Consider the following 16,044-nt stretch of genomic DNA (forward strand, 5'->3'; position numbering starts at 1 on the left):
GACATAGTTTTACCTGAGGATCCAGCTGTACCACTCCTGGGCATATACCCAGAAGATGCTCTAACATATAACAAGGACATTTGCTCCACTATGTTCATAGCAGCCTTATTTATAATAGCCAGAAGTTGAAAAGAACCCAAGTGTACTTCAACAGAGGAATGGATGCAGAAAATGTGGTACATTTACACAATGGAGTACTATTCTGCTATTAAAAACAATGAATTCATGAAATTCTTAAGGAAATGAATAGAATTAGAAAATATCACCCTGAGTGAGGTAATCCAACTACAAAAGAACATGGATGGTATGCACTCACTCATAAGTGTATATTAGGTAAAAAACTTGGAGTACCCAAGATACACTTCACAGACCACAGGAAGCTCAAGAAAAAGAAAGACCAAACTGTGGATGCTTCAGTCATTTTCAGAGGAGGGAAGAAAATAACCAAGGGAAGAAATATGGAGACAAAGTGTGGAGCAGAGACTGAAGGAAAGGCCATCTAGAGACTGTCCCACCTGGGGATCCATCCCATGTACAGACACTAAACCTGGACACTATTGCAGATGCCAAGAAGTGCTTGCTGACAGGAGCTTGATATAGATATCTCCTCAGATTCTACCAGAGCCTGACAAATACAGAGGCAGATACTCATAGCCAACCATTAGACAAAGAACTGGGTCCCTAATGGAGGAGTTAGAGAAAAGGCTGAAGGAGCTGAAGGGGTTTGCAATCCCATAGGAAAAACAACAATATAACCCAACCAGTCCCACCCAGAGCTCTCAGGGCCTAAACACCAATCAAAGAGTCCACATTGAGGGACCCATGGCTCCAGCCACATATGTAGCAGAGGATGGCCTTGTTGTACATCAATGGGAGGAGAGGCACTTGGTCCTGGGAAGGTTAGTATTCCAATGTAGGGGAATGTCAGAATGAGGAGGCAAGAGTGAGTGGGTTGGTGAGAGAGCTCCCTTATAGAAGCAGACAGAGGGAGGATGGAATAGGGGTCTTCTGGAGGGGAAACAGAGAAAGGGAATAACAATCAAAAAGTAAATAGATTAAATATCCAATAAAAAACAGGAAAAGTAAATTTAGTAATCCATTTCCACAACTCATTCAAGGATACAAGGCTTAAACACAGTCCTTCTATTATTTTATTACAAACTGCTTAAGATGATTAAGTAATACAAGTTAAAAAATCAGACAATAAACTCATGGTAATAGAAGACTGATTTAACTACAATAAAGTGTTTTCAATATTATTCAAAGAGTAAATAGCTAAGAGTAATCAATGTTTGACAAATCAGTTATGCTATATATGTAGATAAATGACTTTCAAAAAAGTAGATAGCCACAAAACATGACATTTATAAGTATTTCTTTATTAATCCATCTTTTGACTAGGAGACAGTTCTGCTCCTAGCAGTATACCCATCCTACTTTAAAGTAGACGCTGAACATCGTTACCTCCATGTAGAGTTGCTCCAATTGTGACAAACTTGCCACTGGCCAAAAATTGCCCTTATTCATCTACAAACAAAAAATACTGTCCAGGAAAGGACATACAATGCGGGATAGTCAACAGTTTAGCTCTGCTAAGACGGGGTAAAATAGTTCTTCATAATGACTACTTCACTTAAGGTCTGTCCTATGATTCTGGGCCAGAAGGCTAAACGCAGATGAAGCAACATTATGAGGAATATAGGAGACTGACAAGGCAGTCAACTGTTTAAGTTCGCAGCTATGTCTTTGTGCTTTGTACATAGTCAGGTAATATTTATTCTTGTAAGGACCAGATTAAAACTCGCCATTATGGATAAAAAATAATCTGGCCATGGAAGCCAGGCCTGAGGGCGAGAATAACTAGATAAGCATCACGCCCAATGGAGCAGCTTGCCCTCAGTTGTAATTGAGTGAGAGGTAACCATGGTAACTGAGCCCAAGCTGTCTGTGACTGATAAAAACTCCTGTTTCAATACTGTTTGGTTGAAATTAAAGACTCCTGGTCTGGCTCATGCAAATTTGGTCATTCCCTGGAGCCCTAGGGAGATGTCCTCGTGCTGAGAGTAGCCTGCTGCTGACTGAGAAAGCCCACAGATTGTGGACGGAATTCCTGCAGGTCTGCAAGGCACTCACAGGCCAAATTTCACCAGAACCAAGGCTGCATCCCGGATCAATTCTCTGTCGAACTGAAATAGCAAGTGGACACATGGCAAGAACCTTACCTGTGGTGCCAACATCAGGCCAGGCCAGAGGTTAGAGTAGAATGTGTGCGTGCAAATGAGTGCTATCTCATTTCGCTATTTGTTTGTCTGTTGTCATTTCTAAATAAATAAGCTAATGAGACCGTTCCTCCAGGTTTGAGATTCTTTTATCGCTCCTGTACATGGTCAGCATTTGCAACAGTTTATGGCGTTTCACAACAATTTTCTCAGATTTCTGAAGGGGTTGAAAACTAGTTATAGTCTCATAATCAAACTTAACTTGTTTAGCATTAAAGAAGATGTTTTAGATTTGAAAGGATGGTTTTCAGATGGTAATACAAGTTAAAAATCAACATAATTCAAACACAAAATTGTAACTGATTAAGTTAGGATAGATGATATAGTATTGTATTTAAGTGGACAGAACTGATGGACTAGGTGTTATGTGTATATCATACCTTATAATTTACATAATTGTCATAGTTAAGTTCAATTTCTATCTGAGAGAAAAGAGCCTTTTTAAATGGGCAAGACATGGGAAATGTAGTGGGTTTGGCCTAATGCTGTTTATATTATATTAATTTTGGTCCCCAACTTTGTTTGCACAGAATCTGCAGGACTATATGTAAATCATTGAGGAATCCAGCACCCATTTGGTCCTGATCGGTAAATTAAGTTGTGATCAACCAATGGCTGAGCAGGACAGACAGAGGCAGGACTTCTAGGATTCATGGGCTAGGGCCAGAGAAGAAGGAGGAGGAAGGAGATCCACCATGCAGGGAGAAGGAACTTAAAGGTGCCATGCCTGAGAAGACATAGGACAAAGAGCATAGCTGCCATATAGAGGCAGGAGAAGAACTGTCCCAAAAAGGCTGCCCAATTAGGTGTGGGACAGCAAAGACTGAATATAGAATTTAGTAAGTAATAACTTGAGAATATCAGAGGGAGGTGGAGTAGCCATGTGGAGGTTATGAAGTAGCCCAGCCATCGAGCTTTTGAAGCATATTAAAATATAGTCTCTCTCTCTCTCTCTCTCTCTCTCTCTCTCTCTCTCTCTCTCTCTCTCTCTCTCTGTGTGTGTGTGTGTGTGTGTTTGTCTTTCATTCAAGAACCCAGAACAAACAGTACCCACCAACCTCTACATCCTTTAGGCTTTGAAAACACATCCTAATCTCTCCTGTGCCTTATGGATGTTTTAGACTCACATTTATTTCCCTGGAATCAATCACAGCTTCCCATGTTTTACCCCTGATTGATGGTTACCCTCCTCACTATTCAACAGAAATTTGTTTTTACTCATCCATTCTCCTTGTTCTGTATCTACCTTTAGATTCCTCAACTTTTCATTCTTTTGTCTCCTAGTACAGTCTTGAAAGTTCCCTCCAATAGCCATGTCTTTAGTATTTGATCCTGCAAAGAATCAGGGGTCTTGGACAAAATATCAGATTTTCATCTGAACAGAGATGGAACTGACTCACTCTATGACGAGCACAGGAAGATACCAACAATGGAAAATAGAGTCACAAAAGATTAGCAAGCACTATATTTGACATTCAAGAAAATGGAATTTAAATACTGAAAAACAGATACTGTAAAATGAAAAAGAAAAAAGGAGGAACTTGTTTTTCAGATGTCAAAAAAGTAATGAATTCAAATAAGTATTATCATATTTAATTGTATACATGTGTGAAATACTCAAGCATAAAGAAAAAAATCACAATAAAAATTTAAACCTTAACAAATGCACAGACAGGTTACAAAAATTGAGCAATGAGCTATTTAATTGTACAAAAATACATGTAAGTGATGAAAAATAAGAATGATAATTTTAATTCAATCACACTCACAGGCCACAAAACACAGATGACACATATTATTTAGGGAAGGCTATTTGAACCTTACTGAGAGCAAAATTGAAAATGTTCTTTTTTTTCTGTGAATAAAACTGTCTGCATATTGGCATATTGGAGGAAGAATGAAAACATTCCACAGTCTAGCTAAATGTTAAAAGACTCGTGACTTTACACCACTCCAAACACATCAAGAAAAATTGAAAGGGGAGGAAATGTCCCTTGTGCTTATGATGATCAACATACATCTAGGGTGTCCCAACGAATACCAGAAAAATTAGTCTTCACAACATTGCATACATTGTGTATGTATGAGACGAAACTATCAGGAAAATGTAGAAAGATTCAAAATAAAAAAAATGGAAGAACAATTTTAACTTAACTAACAGGAAATTTTCTCCTTAAATAATTTATATTTTTACAAAAAAAGTTACAGAAACATATTTCCTGCATGTTAATGACCCTATTTCTGTAGCAATATAAAATTAAATCTGAGGATTAAAAATACATGTAATATTATCTATACATAGCCATGCTTAGAAAATTATAGGAGGTATAACAATCACAACCAATATGAAGGAATTTTTTTGAGACAGGGTTTTACTATATATGTAGATTTGGCTGTCCTGGAACTTACTATGTAAACAAGGGTGTCCTTGAACTCACAGAGATCTGCCCACCTCTGCCTCCCTGGTGTTGGAAGTGAAGGTGTGTGGTAAAATGCCCACCTTGATGGAAAATCTTAACAAAGTCATCTAGCATTTCACCCATCCAACCGATAAAAGAGAAAAAGGGGTCTGAAAAATTTATCTAGAGATAGCCCTAGTGTAACTAAGCATACACAGTCAAGTAAAGCAGCAGTCATTTGTCATCGGTCACACATGCATTAAGGAGTAAATGTGGCCATGTAACCAGCATTAAAGAAAGGCTCACCAATGGTTTAGTTTGCTCTTAGATAAAATTCTATGTCCATAATATTGTGTTATAAACAAACATCACAGGGCTGGAAAGACAACTCTGAGAATAAAGTGATTGTCATGCAAGTGTGAGTTCAGATATCAAGCCCCAATGTAAAGGTTGAATGTGTGGACTGGACAGGGTGGTGACAGGTGGAGCCCTGAAGCCCACTGACCAGCTAGACTAGCAAACTGATGTACTCCAGGTTTAGAGAAAGATACTGTCTCAAACAATTTGGAGGAGACAGAGGAAGACACATGACACCAATTTTTACCCTTACACATGCATGAACAAGTGAACACTCACATACATGCACACACCTCACACAAAAGAAAGTGAAAACCCACCTGATTATCAGCAAGTTAAAAATGAATGCAAATTTTGGCAATCACATAATGGAAAAAATCCATTATTAAAATGAACTGCAGTGTGTCTCCTCTAGAAATGTGTGTGTAAAATAGATAAGAGATGTGAGAAGACAACAGCATATTTAAGAGGAAATTTAAAATGAAATCTAAGATAGAGGAGTTAAATAAATAAAAGCAGAACAATAGCAAGCAGCAGATACATACAGTAAAAACAAAGCCACTGTCTTGTAGAGAATTTGCTAACATTCCTCAGTGAGACTGTGCAGTTGTCCAGAAGGAAAGACAGCACCAGGATTTAATGTTGTATACAGCAGTTGGGAAAGTCCAAACGCCTGTTAAATGATTATGTTTTGATTACTTAAGCCAATATGGGTCTTTAAGAGAAATGTGCAAAATTTTATGTGTAAAAAAATCCTTCAAAATATTTTAGTATTATAAAAATTTAGATGGGCATTCTTCTCATTTTGATGGAATCATTGTCTGGATCAGATGCAAATGTATTAACAAAGAAAGTAATTGGGGCTTGAGATGTCTCAGTGGTTAAGAACTCTGGCAGGTCTTCCAGAGAGCCTGGGTTCAATTTTCATCAACATAGGGAGGCTCTTACCTGTCTGTAAGAATACCTCCATAGGATCTGACACCTTCTGCTGGTTTCCTGGAGCACTGCACTCATGTGTTTCACATACACGTAGACAAACCAACATACACATAAAATACATGAATAAAAAAATTAAAGAAGAAAATACATTTATGAAGACCAAGGGAAGTAGTATACAGAAAAGTAAGAAAGAAAAGGGATACCCTAGCTTGACAGAAAAACAGGAGAAAATCATATCTGAAATACGAAACAAAATCCCCAAAGTGTAAGGTACTGTAAGGTATTGTAAATGGAATGGTAGACTAGGCACGAAAAGAGAAACCGTGGGAAGGTTGCCATACCTCCTCTTGCTCTGAGTGGTGTGCTACAAACCCTTGTTCAGGGCAGTGTGTTTCCCTCAGACACGAAGCATCACAGGCATGAAGTGTCTTGGGAAGGCTGTCTAACAGGAGCCACGACTAAAGAAGGAACAGGATAGGAGGACTGTCCCTCCCATGCTGTCAATGACCTTGTTTACTGAGCATCATTTTAATGCACTCCAAGGAAAACATTACTCTCCAAGATACAGTGTAATTCTCATGGTAATTGATTAAGACAAGTAAATAAGAGCTCAGTCTCTGTCTGAGGATGTGCATTTTCCCAAGTTGAACTACATCAGAAAGGGAAACTTAATATAAAGGAATTCATTAAAAATTTTCAAGCAGATGTGGCAATAATCACAGACATTGTCTTCTGATGCCAGAAATTTCTCATTTCCCTGTTGATTTCTGCAATGATCCACTGTTCATTCAAAACTGTATTGTTCAGTCTTTAAATCGTTGTGAAATTTCTCTTGCTACTTATTTCTAGTTTTATTTTACTATAATCTGTTAAGGTACAGTGATTGCACTGGTTCTTTTGTCTTTATATTATTAGTGGTAGCATTAATAGTATTATTACTATTATTATTGTGTGTGTCTGCTTAGGTGTTGCCAGCATGTTATCTGTGTACCACATGCATGCAGTGCTCATGGAGTTGAGAGAAGGGTTTTGATTTCCCTAGAAGTGGTAGCAGATGGTCGTGAGCCACCTTGTGTGTTCTTGGAATTAATCAAACCAGGGTCCTCTGGAAGAGCAGCCAATGTTGTTAACCATTGGGCCATGTCTCGAGCTGCCTTATCTCTAATTCTATTAATTTGGATCTTCTCTTTACATCTTTTCATTACTTTGGGTAAAATTTGGTCCCTTTTAGCCAGGCAAGGGTGAAACATGCCTTTAATCCCAACACTCAGGAGGCAGATGCAGGTGGATCTCTGAGTTTGAGACCAGCCTGTTCTACAGAGCTAGTTCTAGGAGTGCAAAGTCCAGCCTGAGAAACCGTGTCCTGCAACAACAACAACAACAACAACAACAACACCACCACCACAAACAAAGCAAAACCCAAAACCAAACAAAACCAAAACAAATAAAATAGCCAATCTCATTGATTGTTCTCAAAGAATCAACTCTTTATTTCATTGATTCTTTGTATTCTTGCTGTTGTTTCTAGTTCAACATTTCAGCTCTGAATTTGATTATTTCTTGTAATATAATACCCTTTCTGGGTGTTATGTCTTCTTTTTGTTCTAGAATTTTGAGGAGTGCTACAAAGTTACTTGTATGAGCTCTCTCCAAGTTTTTGATGTAGGCACTTAGTGCTATGACCTTACTTCTTAGAACTGCCTCCATTGCATCACGTAAGTATGGTTATGCTGAGTATTCATTTTTCATCAATTCCAAAACATATTAAATTTCTTGATTTATGTATTAACTCAGTTTTCATATAGCTGTTCAGTTTCTATCACCACCACCATTATTATTACTATTATTATTATTTTGTCTCAAAATAATACTATTCTTATATTCTTCTCTTTATATTGTTCTGTCTGTCCTGAAACTCACTCTGTATACCAGGCTGGCGTTGAACTCACAGAGATTATCTTGCTTCTTCCTTCTAAGCTCTGGAATTAAAAATGTGTACCACCATAACTTGACCCTAGTTTCCACAACTTTCATAGTTTTTCTTGTTTATCGTTGATCAAATAATGTGATAGTCAGATAGGATGCAGGGTATTATTTTAATTGTCTTATAGCTGTTGTTGAGACTTGCTTTGTGTCCACATATGCAGTCAATTTTGGAGCATGTTCCATGAGCTGCTGAGAAGAAAGTGTATTCTTTTGTGTGTGGGTAAAATGTTCTGTAGGTTTCTGCTAGCTCCACATGTTTTATGACGTTACTTAACTGATTTCGGTGATCTGTATATTGGTGAGAGTGGGGTGTTGGAAGTCATCCACCATCACTGTGTAACAGTTAATATGTAATTTAAGCTGTCAGTTTATGTTTTTATCAACTTGGGTGCCTTTGTGTTCGATGTATTAATGTTTAGAATTGTCCTTTTGGTGGACTTTTTCTTTGATGAGCATGTAGTATCCTTCCCTATCTCTTCTGATTAGTTTTGATTTGAAGTATATTTTGTCAGATATTAAAATGGCTACACCTGCTTGCTTGTAGGGTCCATTTGCTTGGAATATCCTTTTCCATCTTTTTACTCTGAGTTGATGTCTATCATTGACAATAAGGTTCATTTCTTTCTTTTTTGGGGGGAATCTTTTTTATTAATTAATTAATTAATTAATTAATTTTATTTTTTGAGTACGCTCTAGCTGTCTTCAGACACACCAGAAGAGGGCATCCAATCTCATTACTGATGGTTGTGAGCCACCATGTGGTTGCTGAGATTTGAACTCAGGACCTCTGGAAGATCAGTCAGTGCTCTTAACCACTGAGCCATCTCTCTAGCCCAAGGTTCATTTCTTGAAAGTAGCTGAAGGATTAATTCTGTTTCCTAATCTATTTTGTTAATCTGAGTCCTTTTACTGGGTAATTGAGATTTTTTGAATGTAATAATTTTTAGTTTTTATCTTTTTATTGGATATTTTATCTACATTTCCGATGTTACCGGCTTACACCATTCTACCCCGCCCAGGAACCTCCTATCTCATTGCCCTTCCTCCTCCTTCTATGAAGTTGTGCCCTCATTCACCCACCTACTCCCACCTCCCCACCCTCAAATTCTCACACACTCAACGCCCAGCTTTCATGGCCCAAGGGTCTTCTCTCCCACCTATGCCTGACAAGTCCATCCTCCCCTACATATATAGCTGGAGCCATGGTTCCCTCCCCATGAGCTCCCAGGCTGGTAGTTTAGACACTGGGAGGTCTGGTTGGTTGGTATTGTTGCACTCCTCATAGGGCCTTAAACATTTTCAGCTCCTTCAGCTCCTTCTCTCTAACACCTCCATAGGAACTCCTTAATCAGTTCAATGGTTAGCTGTGAGCATCTGCCTCTGAATATGTCAGACTCTGGCAGACCTCTAAGGATACAGCTATATCAGGCTTCTGTCAACATGCACTTCTTGACTTCCACATCAGTGACTAGCTTTGGTGACTGCACATGGGATGGATACCCACGTGGGATGGTCTCCATATAGTCCCTCCTTCAGTTTCTGTCCCACATTTTGTCTCCATATTTGCTCCCTTGAGCATTTTGTTACTCCTTCTAAGAAGGACCGAAGCACCCACACTTGGTCTTCCTTCTTCATGAGCTTCATGTGGTCTGTGAGTTGAATCTTAGGTATTGCAAGCTTCTGGACGAATATCCAATTATCAGTGGGTAAATACCATGTGTGTTCTTTTGTGATTGAGTTACCTCACTCAGGATGATATTTTCTAGTTCCATCCATTTACCTAAGAATTTCTTGAATTCATTGTTTTTCATAGCTGAGTAATACTCCGTTGTGTAAATGTACCATATTTTTTTTTATCCATTCCTCTATTTAAAAATAGCTGGGTTGGTTCAAGCTTCTGGCTATTATAAATATCCTGCTATGAACATAGTGGAGCATATGTCCTTGTTATATGTTGAAGCATCTTCTGGGTATATGCACAGCAGTGGTATAGCTGGGTCCTCAGGTAATGCTATGTCCAATTTTCTGAGGTATCACCAGGCTGATTTCCAGAGTGGTTTCACCATCTTGCAATCCCACCAACAATAGAGGACTATTTCTCTTTCTCCACATCCTCATCAGCATCTACTGTCACCTGAATTTTTGATGTTAGCCATTCTGACTGGTGTGAGGTGGAATCAGTGTTGTTTTGGTTTGCATTTCCCTGACGGCTAAGGATATTGAACATTTTTTTTAGGTTCTTCGCAGCCATCCAAGTTTCCTCAGTTAAGAATACTTTGTTTAGCTCTGTTAACAAAGAATTTTCAAGGGAAGAAACTCGAATGGCCGAGAAGCATCTAAAGAAATGTTCAGCATCCTTAGTCGTCAGGGAAATGCAAATCAAAACAACCCTGAGATTCCATCTCACACCAGTCAGAATGGCTAAGATTAAAAACTCAGGTGATAGTAGATGCTGGCGAGGGTGTGGAGAAAGAGGAACACTCCTCCATTGTTGGTGGGACTGCAAGATGGTGCAACCACTTTGGAAATCAGTCTGGTGGTTCCTCAGAAAATTGGACATAGCATTACCTGAGGATCCAGCTATACCACTCCTAGGCATATACCCAGAAGATGTTCGAACATATAACAAGGACATATGCTCAACTATGTTCATAGCAGCCTTATTTATAATAGCCAGGAGCTGGAAAGAACCCAGATGTCCTTCAACTGAGGAATGGATTCAAAAAATGTGGTATATTTACACAATGGAGTATTACTCAGCTATTAAAAACAATGAATTCGAGAGGTTCCTAGGTAAATGGATGGAACTAGAAATTATCATCCTGAGTGAGGTAAGCCAATCACAAAAGAAGACACATGGTATTCACTCACTGATTATTGGATATTAGCCTAGAACCTTGAAATGCCCAAGATGCAACTCACAGGCCACATGAAGCCCATAAAGAAGAAAGACCAAGTGAGGGTGATTCGGTCCTTCTTAGAAGGAGCAACAAAATACTCAAGGGAGCAAATATGGAGACAAAGTGAGGGACAGAAACTGAAGGAGGGGCCGTCTCAAGACCACCCCACCTGAGTATCTATCCCATGTGCAATCACCAAAGGTAGATGCTGATGTGGAAGACAGGAAGTGCATGCTGATAAGAGCCTGATATGGATATCTCCTCAGAGGCCTTCAAGAGTCAGACATATTCAGAGGCAGATGCTCACAACTAGCCATTGAACTGATCATGGGGTTCTCAATAGAGGAGTTAGAGTGAAGACTGAAGGAGCTGAAAGGGTTTGTGGCACCATGAGGAGAGCAACAATACCAACCAACCACAGCTCCCAGGGTCTAAACCACCAGCCTGGGAGCACTTAGGGGGGGATCCAGGGCTTTAGCTGAATATGTAAAAGTGGAGGGCCCTGCTGGGCATAGGTGGAAGAAGAGAACCTTGACCTCATGAAGGCTGGATGCCCCAGGGGGTGGGAATTTTGAGGGTGGGGAGGTGAGAGTGGGGGGGTGTAGATAGAGGTTACATCCACAGAGAAGAAGGAGGAGGGGCGAGGGGATTGGGGGTTCTGAGGGGGTGGTGGGGGATGGGGTAAGGGGACAACATAGGAAATGTAAATAAATCATCCAATAAAAAAAAAAAAAGAATACTTTGTTTAGCTCTGTACCCTAATTGGTTGTCTGGAGTCTAATTTCTTGAGTTCTTTGTATATATTGGATATTAGCCCTCTATCGGATGTGTGATTGATAAAGATCTTTTCCCAATATGTTGTTTGCCATTTTGTCCTATTGACAGTGCCCTTTGCCTTACAGAAACTTTGCAATTTATGAGGTCTCATTTGTCAATTCTTAATCTTAGACCATAAGCCATTGGTGTTCTGGTCAGGAACTTTTCCCCTGTGCCTAATCATAAAAGGTTCTTCCCCACCTTCTCTTTCTATTAGTTTCAGTGTATCTGGTTTTATGTGGAGGTTCTTCATCCACTTAGACTTGAGCTTTGTACAAGAAGATAAGAATGGATCATGTTCATTCATCAACATGTTGTCCTCAAGTTGAACCAGCAACATTTGTTGAAAATGGTGTCTTTTTTCCACAGGACAGTTTTAGTTCCTTGTCAAATAGCAAGTGACCATAGTTGTGTGGGTTCATTTCTGGGCCTTCAATTCTATTCCATTGATTTCCTGCCTGTCTCTGTACCAATACCATTCAGTTTTTACAGCTTAAGGTCAGGGATAGTGATTCCTCCAGAAGTTCTTTTATTGTTGAGGATAGTTCTTGCTATCTTGGGTTTTTTGTTATTCCAAATGAATTTGCGAATTTCTCTTTCTAACTCTGTGAATAATTGACTTGAGATTTTAATGGGGATTCTATTGATTCTGTAGATTGCTGCCTGTTTTTACTATATTCATCCTGCCAATCCATGAGCATGGGAGATCTGTCCATCTTCTGAGATCTTCCTCGATTTCTTTCTTCAGAGACTTGAAGTTCTTATCATATAGATCTTTCACTCGCTTGATTAGATTCACACCAACATATTTTATATTATTTGTGACTATTGTTAAGGGTGTCATTTCCCTAATTTCTTTCTCAGCCTGTTTATCTTTTGAGTAGAGGAAGGCTACCAATTTGACTGAGTTGATTTTATATCCAGCCACTTTGTTGAAGTTGTTTATCAGGTTTAGAATTTCTCTAGTGGAAGTTTTGGGGTCACTTAAGTATACTATCATATCATCTGCAAATAGTGAAATTTTGACTTCTTCCTTTCCTATTTGTATCCATTTTACTTGCTTATGTTGTCTAATTGCTCTGGCTAGGACTTACAGTACTATATTGAATAGGTAGGGGGAGAGTAGGCAGCCTTGTCTAGTCCCTGATTTTAGTAGGAATGTTTCAAGTTTCTCGACATTTAGTTTGATATTGACTACTGTTTTGCTGTATATTGCTTTTACTATGTTTATGACCTTGGATTCCTGATCTTTCCAAGACTTTTACCATGAAGGGATGTTGAATTTTGTCAAATTCTTTCTCAGCATGTAGTGATATGATCGTGTTGTTTTTTTCTTTGACTTTGTTTATATAGTGGATTACATTGATGGATTTCCAAATATTGAACCATCCAAGCATTCCTGGGATGAAGCCTACATGTTCATGATAGATGATTATTTTGATGTGTTCTTGGATTTTGTTTGTGAGAATTTTATTGAGTATTTTTGCATTGATATTCATAAGGGACACAGTTGAGATTGTTTATATTGACAGTAATCAATGAGCAGTGTTTATTGATTCCTGTTTTTTGATGTTATGGTGTGTGCCCTTCCTTTGATGTGGTGAACAGTTATGGTTTGTCCTCCCCTTTGATTTTCTGAACTCCTTTTATTTATTTCTTGTGTCTTCTAAGGTGTGACTAAAGTCTTTAAGTTAAAGCATGATTGGTAGGTAAAAATTGTTCAAATTTGTTTTTATTGTGGATTGTTTTTCTTTCTCTGTCTATTGTAACTGACTTTTTTTCAGGTAAAGTAATCTAAGTCCATATGTGTTGTCTCTTACAGTTTGTAGAACATCCATTTACACCCTTCTGGTTTTTAGAGTGTCCATTGAGAAGTCACGTGTTATTCTAATAGGCTGTATTCATATATTACTCGGGTTTTCCCCCTTACAACTTTTAATAATCTTCATTTGCTTTGAACACTTAGTGTTTTGAGTACATCCTGTGAGGAATTTCTTTTCTGGTCATTTGTATGTGGAGTTTTGTGCTTCATGTGTCTTAATAGGAACCTCCTTCTTTAGACTTGGAAAAATTTTTAATTGTTTTGTTAAAAGTATTTTCTGTAGTGTTGAGTTGGGTTTCTTCTCCTTTTCTGTCCTTATGTTTCACAGATTTGGTCTTTTTTTTTGGTGTCCTAGATTTCCTGGTTGTATTTTATGCCTGCATATTTTCCATTAACTAAGTAATTTATTCAATTTACACCATGACCACTATCCCCTCCTAGCCCCTCCTCACACAATCCTTTCCCTTCCTACTCCCCTTCTCTTCTGTGAGTGTGGGGGTCCCGCTGCTTATCTCCCTATCCTGGCACTTCAAGTCTCAGCAGGGTTAATGCCCATATTTTTAAAGGACTTAACAATTTCTTGGACTGAGCTATCCATATCTTCTTCAGAAAGATTCTTTCTTCTCTGTCTTGTAGTCTGTTCCTGAGGTTAACCGCCGAGATTTTGTTTGAAATCCTAAGTTTTTTACTTACTTTTATTTCAGTTTGGATTTTTCTTTCCTTTTTTTCTTTCTTTCTTTCTTTATTTGGATTTTCTTTAGTAATTTTATTTCTACCTTTACATCTTGAATTGCTTTCATTATTTTACTCAACCCTTTATGTTTTCCCAGGCTTCATTAAGGGATTTATTTATATCCTCTTCAAATTCCTTAAACATATTCACAATAGATATTTTGAAGTCCTTGTCTACTGTCTCCACTGTACTGCAAATCTCAGGGCCTACTATGATAGGTTTACTAGTTTATGAAGGAAACATATTTTTTGCTTATTTGTTTTTGTATTTTTGTGCATGTGGGGTTATAATGTTTGAGGTTTTTCTTGATGTTGATATCTGGTCTTATCTTTGTTGTGTATTTTATTCTGTTCTTTGTTTTCTATTGCCCTCTCTGGACCCTAGGCAGCTATAGAGGCTGTGGAGTCCTTGGTAGAGAATGCTTCTGTAGATCAGTGTGTGGCAGAAAGGAAGGGAGATGAGTTAGGAGGAAATGATAAGAAGGGCTGTCGAGAAGAGGTAGGGGTATCTAGTCTGCATCACGAAGTGGAGTACTCAGGGAGTGCAGGGAAGAGGGGATCCTGCAAGCAGTCTGCTACAGGACTGATAGTAAGTCAGAAGACAGTGTATGGAGAATGGACAGAATAGTGAGTATCTCCTTCTGAATCCCAGCCCAGAACACAAAGCAGTTCACAAGAAACAGCATTGTGTGAGTGGCTTTGTGTTCAGAAGACTGCTGGAAGGAGAAGCTTGGGTTGTGGAGATGCTGGGCTGTCTTGCGGTGCCTATGGAGGAGGGTCACCATGTAGAGTCTGGACCACATCATAATGGCCAGAAAGAGAAGGTCTCTTATTATGATTATGCTCAAGAATAATCCTGGATTGGAGTACACAACTGGACTATGTCTACAGTAAACATCAGAATATCTGTAATCAACATCAGTGTAATTGGTTTTCACTGTCACAGTATCAATGAGATACACATATACGACTATGTTGATGAACCAAGAAATCAGGAAGTAGCAAAACATCCACTTCAAGAGGTTAGGCTTATGCCATGCTCACTCCATTACTGGGAGTGACAGTGATGGCTTGGAATGCACTTAGAATAGAAGTGGTAGAAGTGGATATAGCCTGGGTGACTATGTAGACATATTCAATGGCCTTACAGTCAACATCATCCAGAAAATTCGTTACCCCAAAGGATGACATGATATGGTATCAATACGAATATGATTGTAAATATATTGACTATCATCAGGTGCATGAAAATGGGATTGATAGATCTGCTAATGCGAGCTTTGATCAAGAATTTGTTCAGATACAGCATGAAGAGCAATGAGTTCCCTATGACACCCACACAGGGCTGGGATATGAAGAAAACTCCCAAGAGGGTGTTGCTTGGAAATGTCATCTCAGTCAGGCATTCAGTGAAAATGACTGAGATTGAAGTATAAAGCTAATTACATTCTGATGTTTGTGGGAAAATATACTGACTCACACTTCAGGTTAGAGAAATGTCCAACACTCTGGTATTTCAGGTCCAGATGTGGTACCTCTAGGAACTGCATTCCAGGGAGTCGTGAGAACATCAGAGGATAGAAAGTCTTGAAGGAGGTGGGCTCAAAGTAAAAAATCTTCCGAGTGATGTTATATTAAGAACCAGAATATATTCATGACCCAAAGACAAATTTTCATGTTATAATATTTATATTCAGTAGATCACAGTGTATGATTTTTTAAATTTTATTTTTTCTTGGATATTTTATTTACATTTCAGATGTTATCCCCTTTCCCCATCTCTCCCCAACCCAGGAACCCCCATCCCATTCCCC

General features: G+C 38.7%; 1 pseudogene; it reads right to left on the minus strand.

Moving 5' to 3' along the window:
• Positions 1-14,805: 14,805 nt before the first annotated feature.
• Positions 14,806-15,623, minus strand: LOC114630189 (annotated as a pseudogene).
• Between the last annotated feature and the right edge of the window lie 421 nt (positions 15,624-16,044).

This window comes from Grammomys surdaster, unplaced genomic scaffold, assembly GCF_004785775.1.
Source record: "Grammomys surdaster isolate TR1022 unplaced genomic scaffold, NIH_TR_1.0 332, whole genome shotgun sequence".
Lineage (NCBI taxonomy): Eukaryota > Metazoa > Chordata > Mammalia > Rodentia > Muridae > Grammomys > Grammomys surdaster.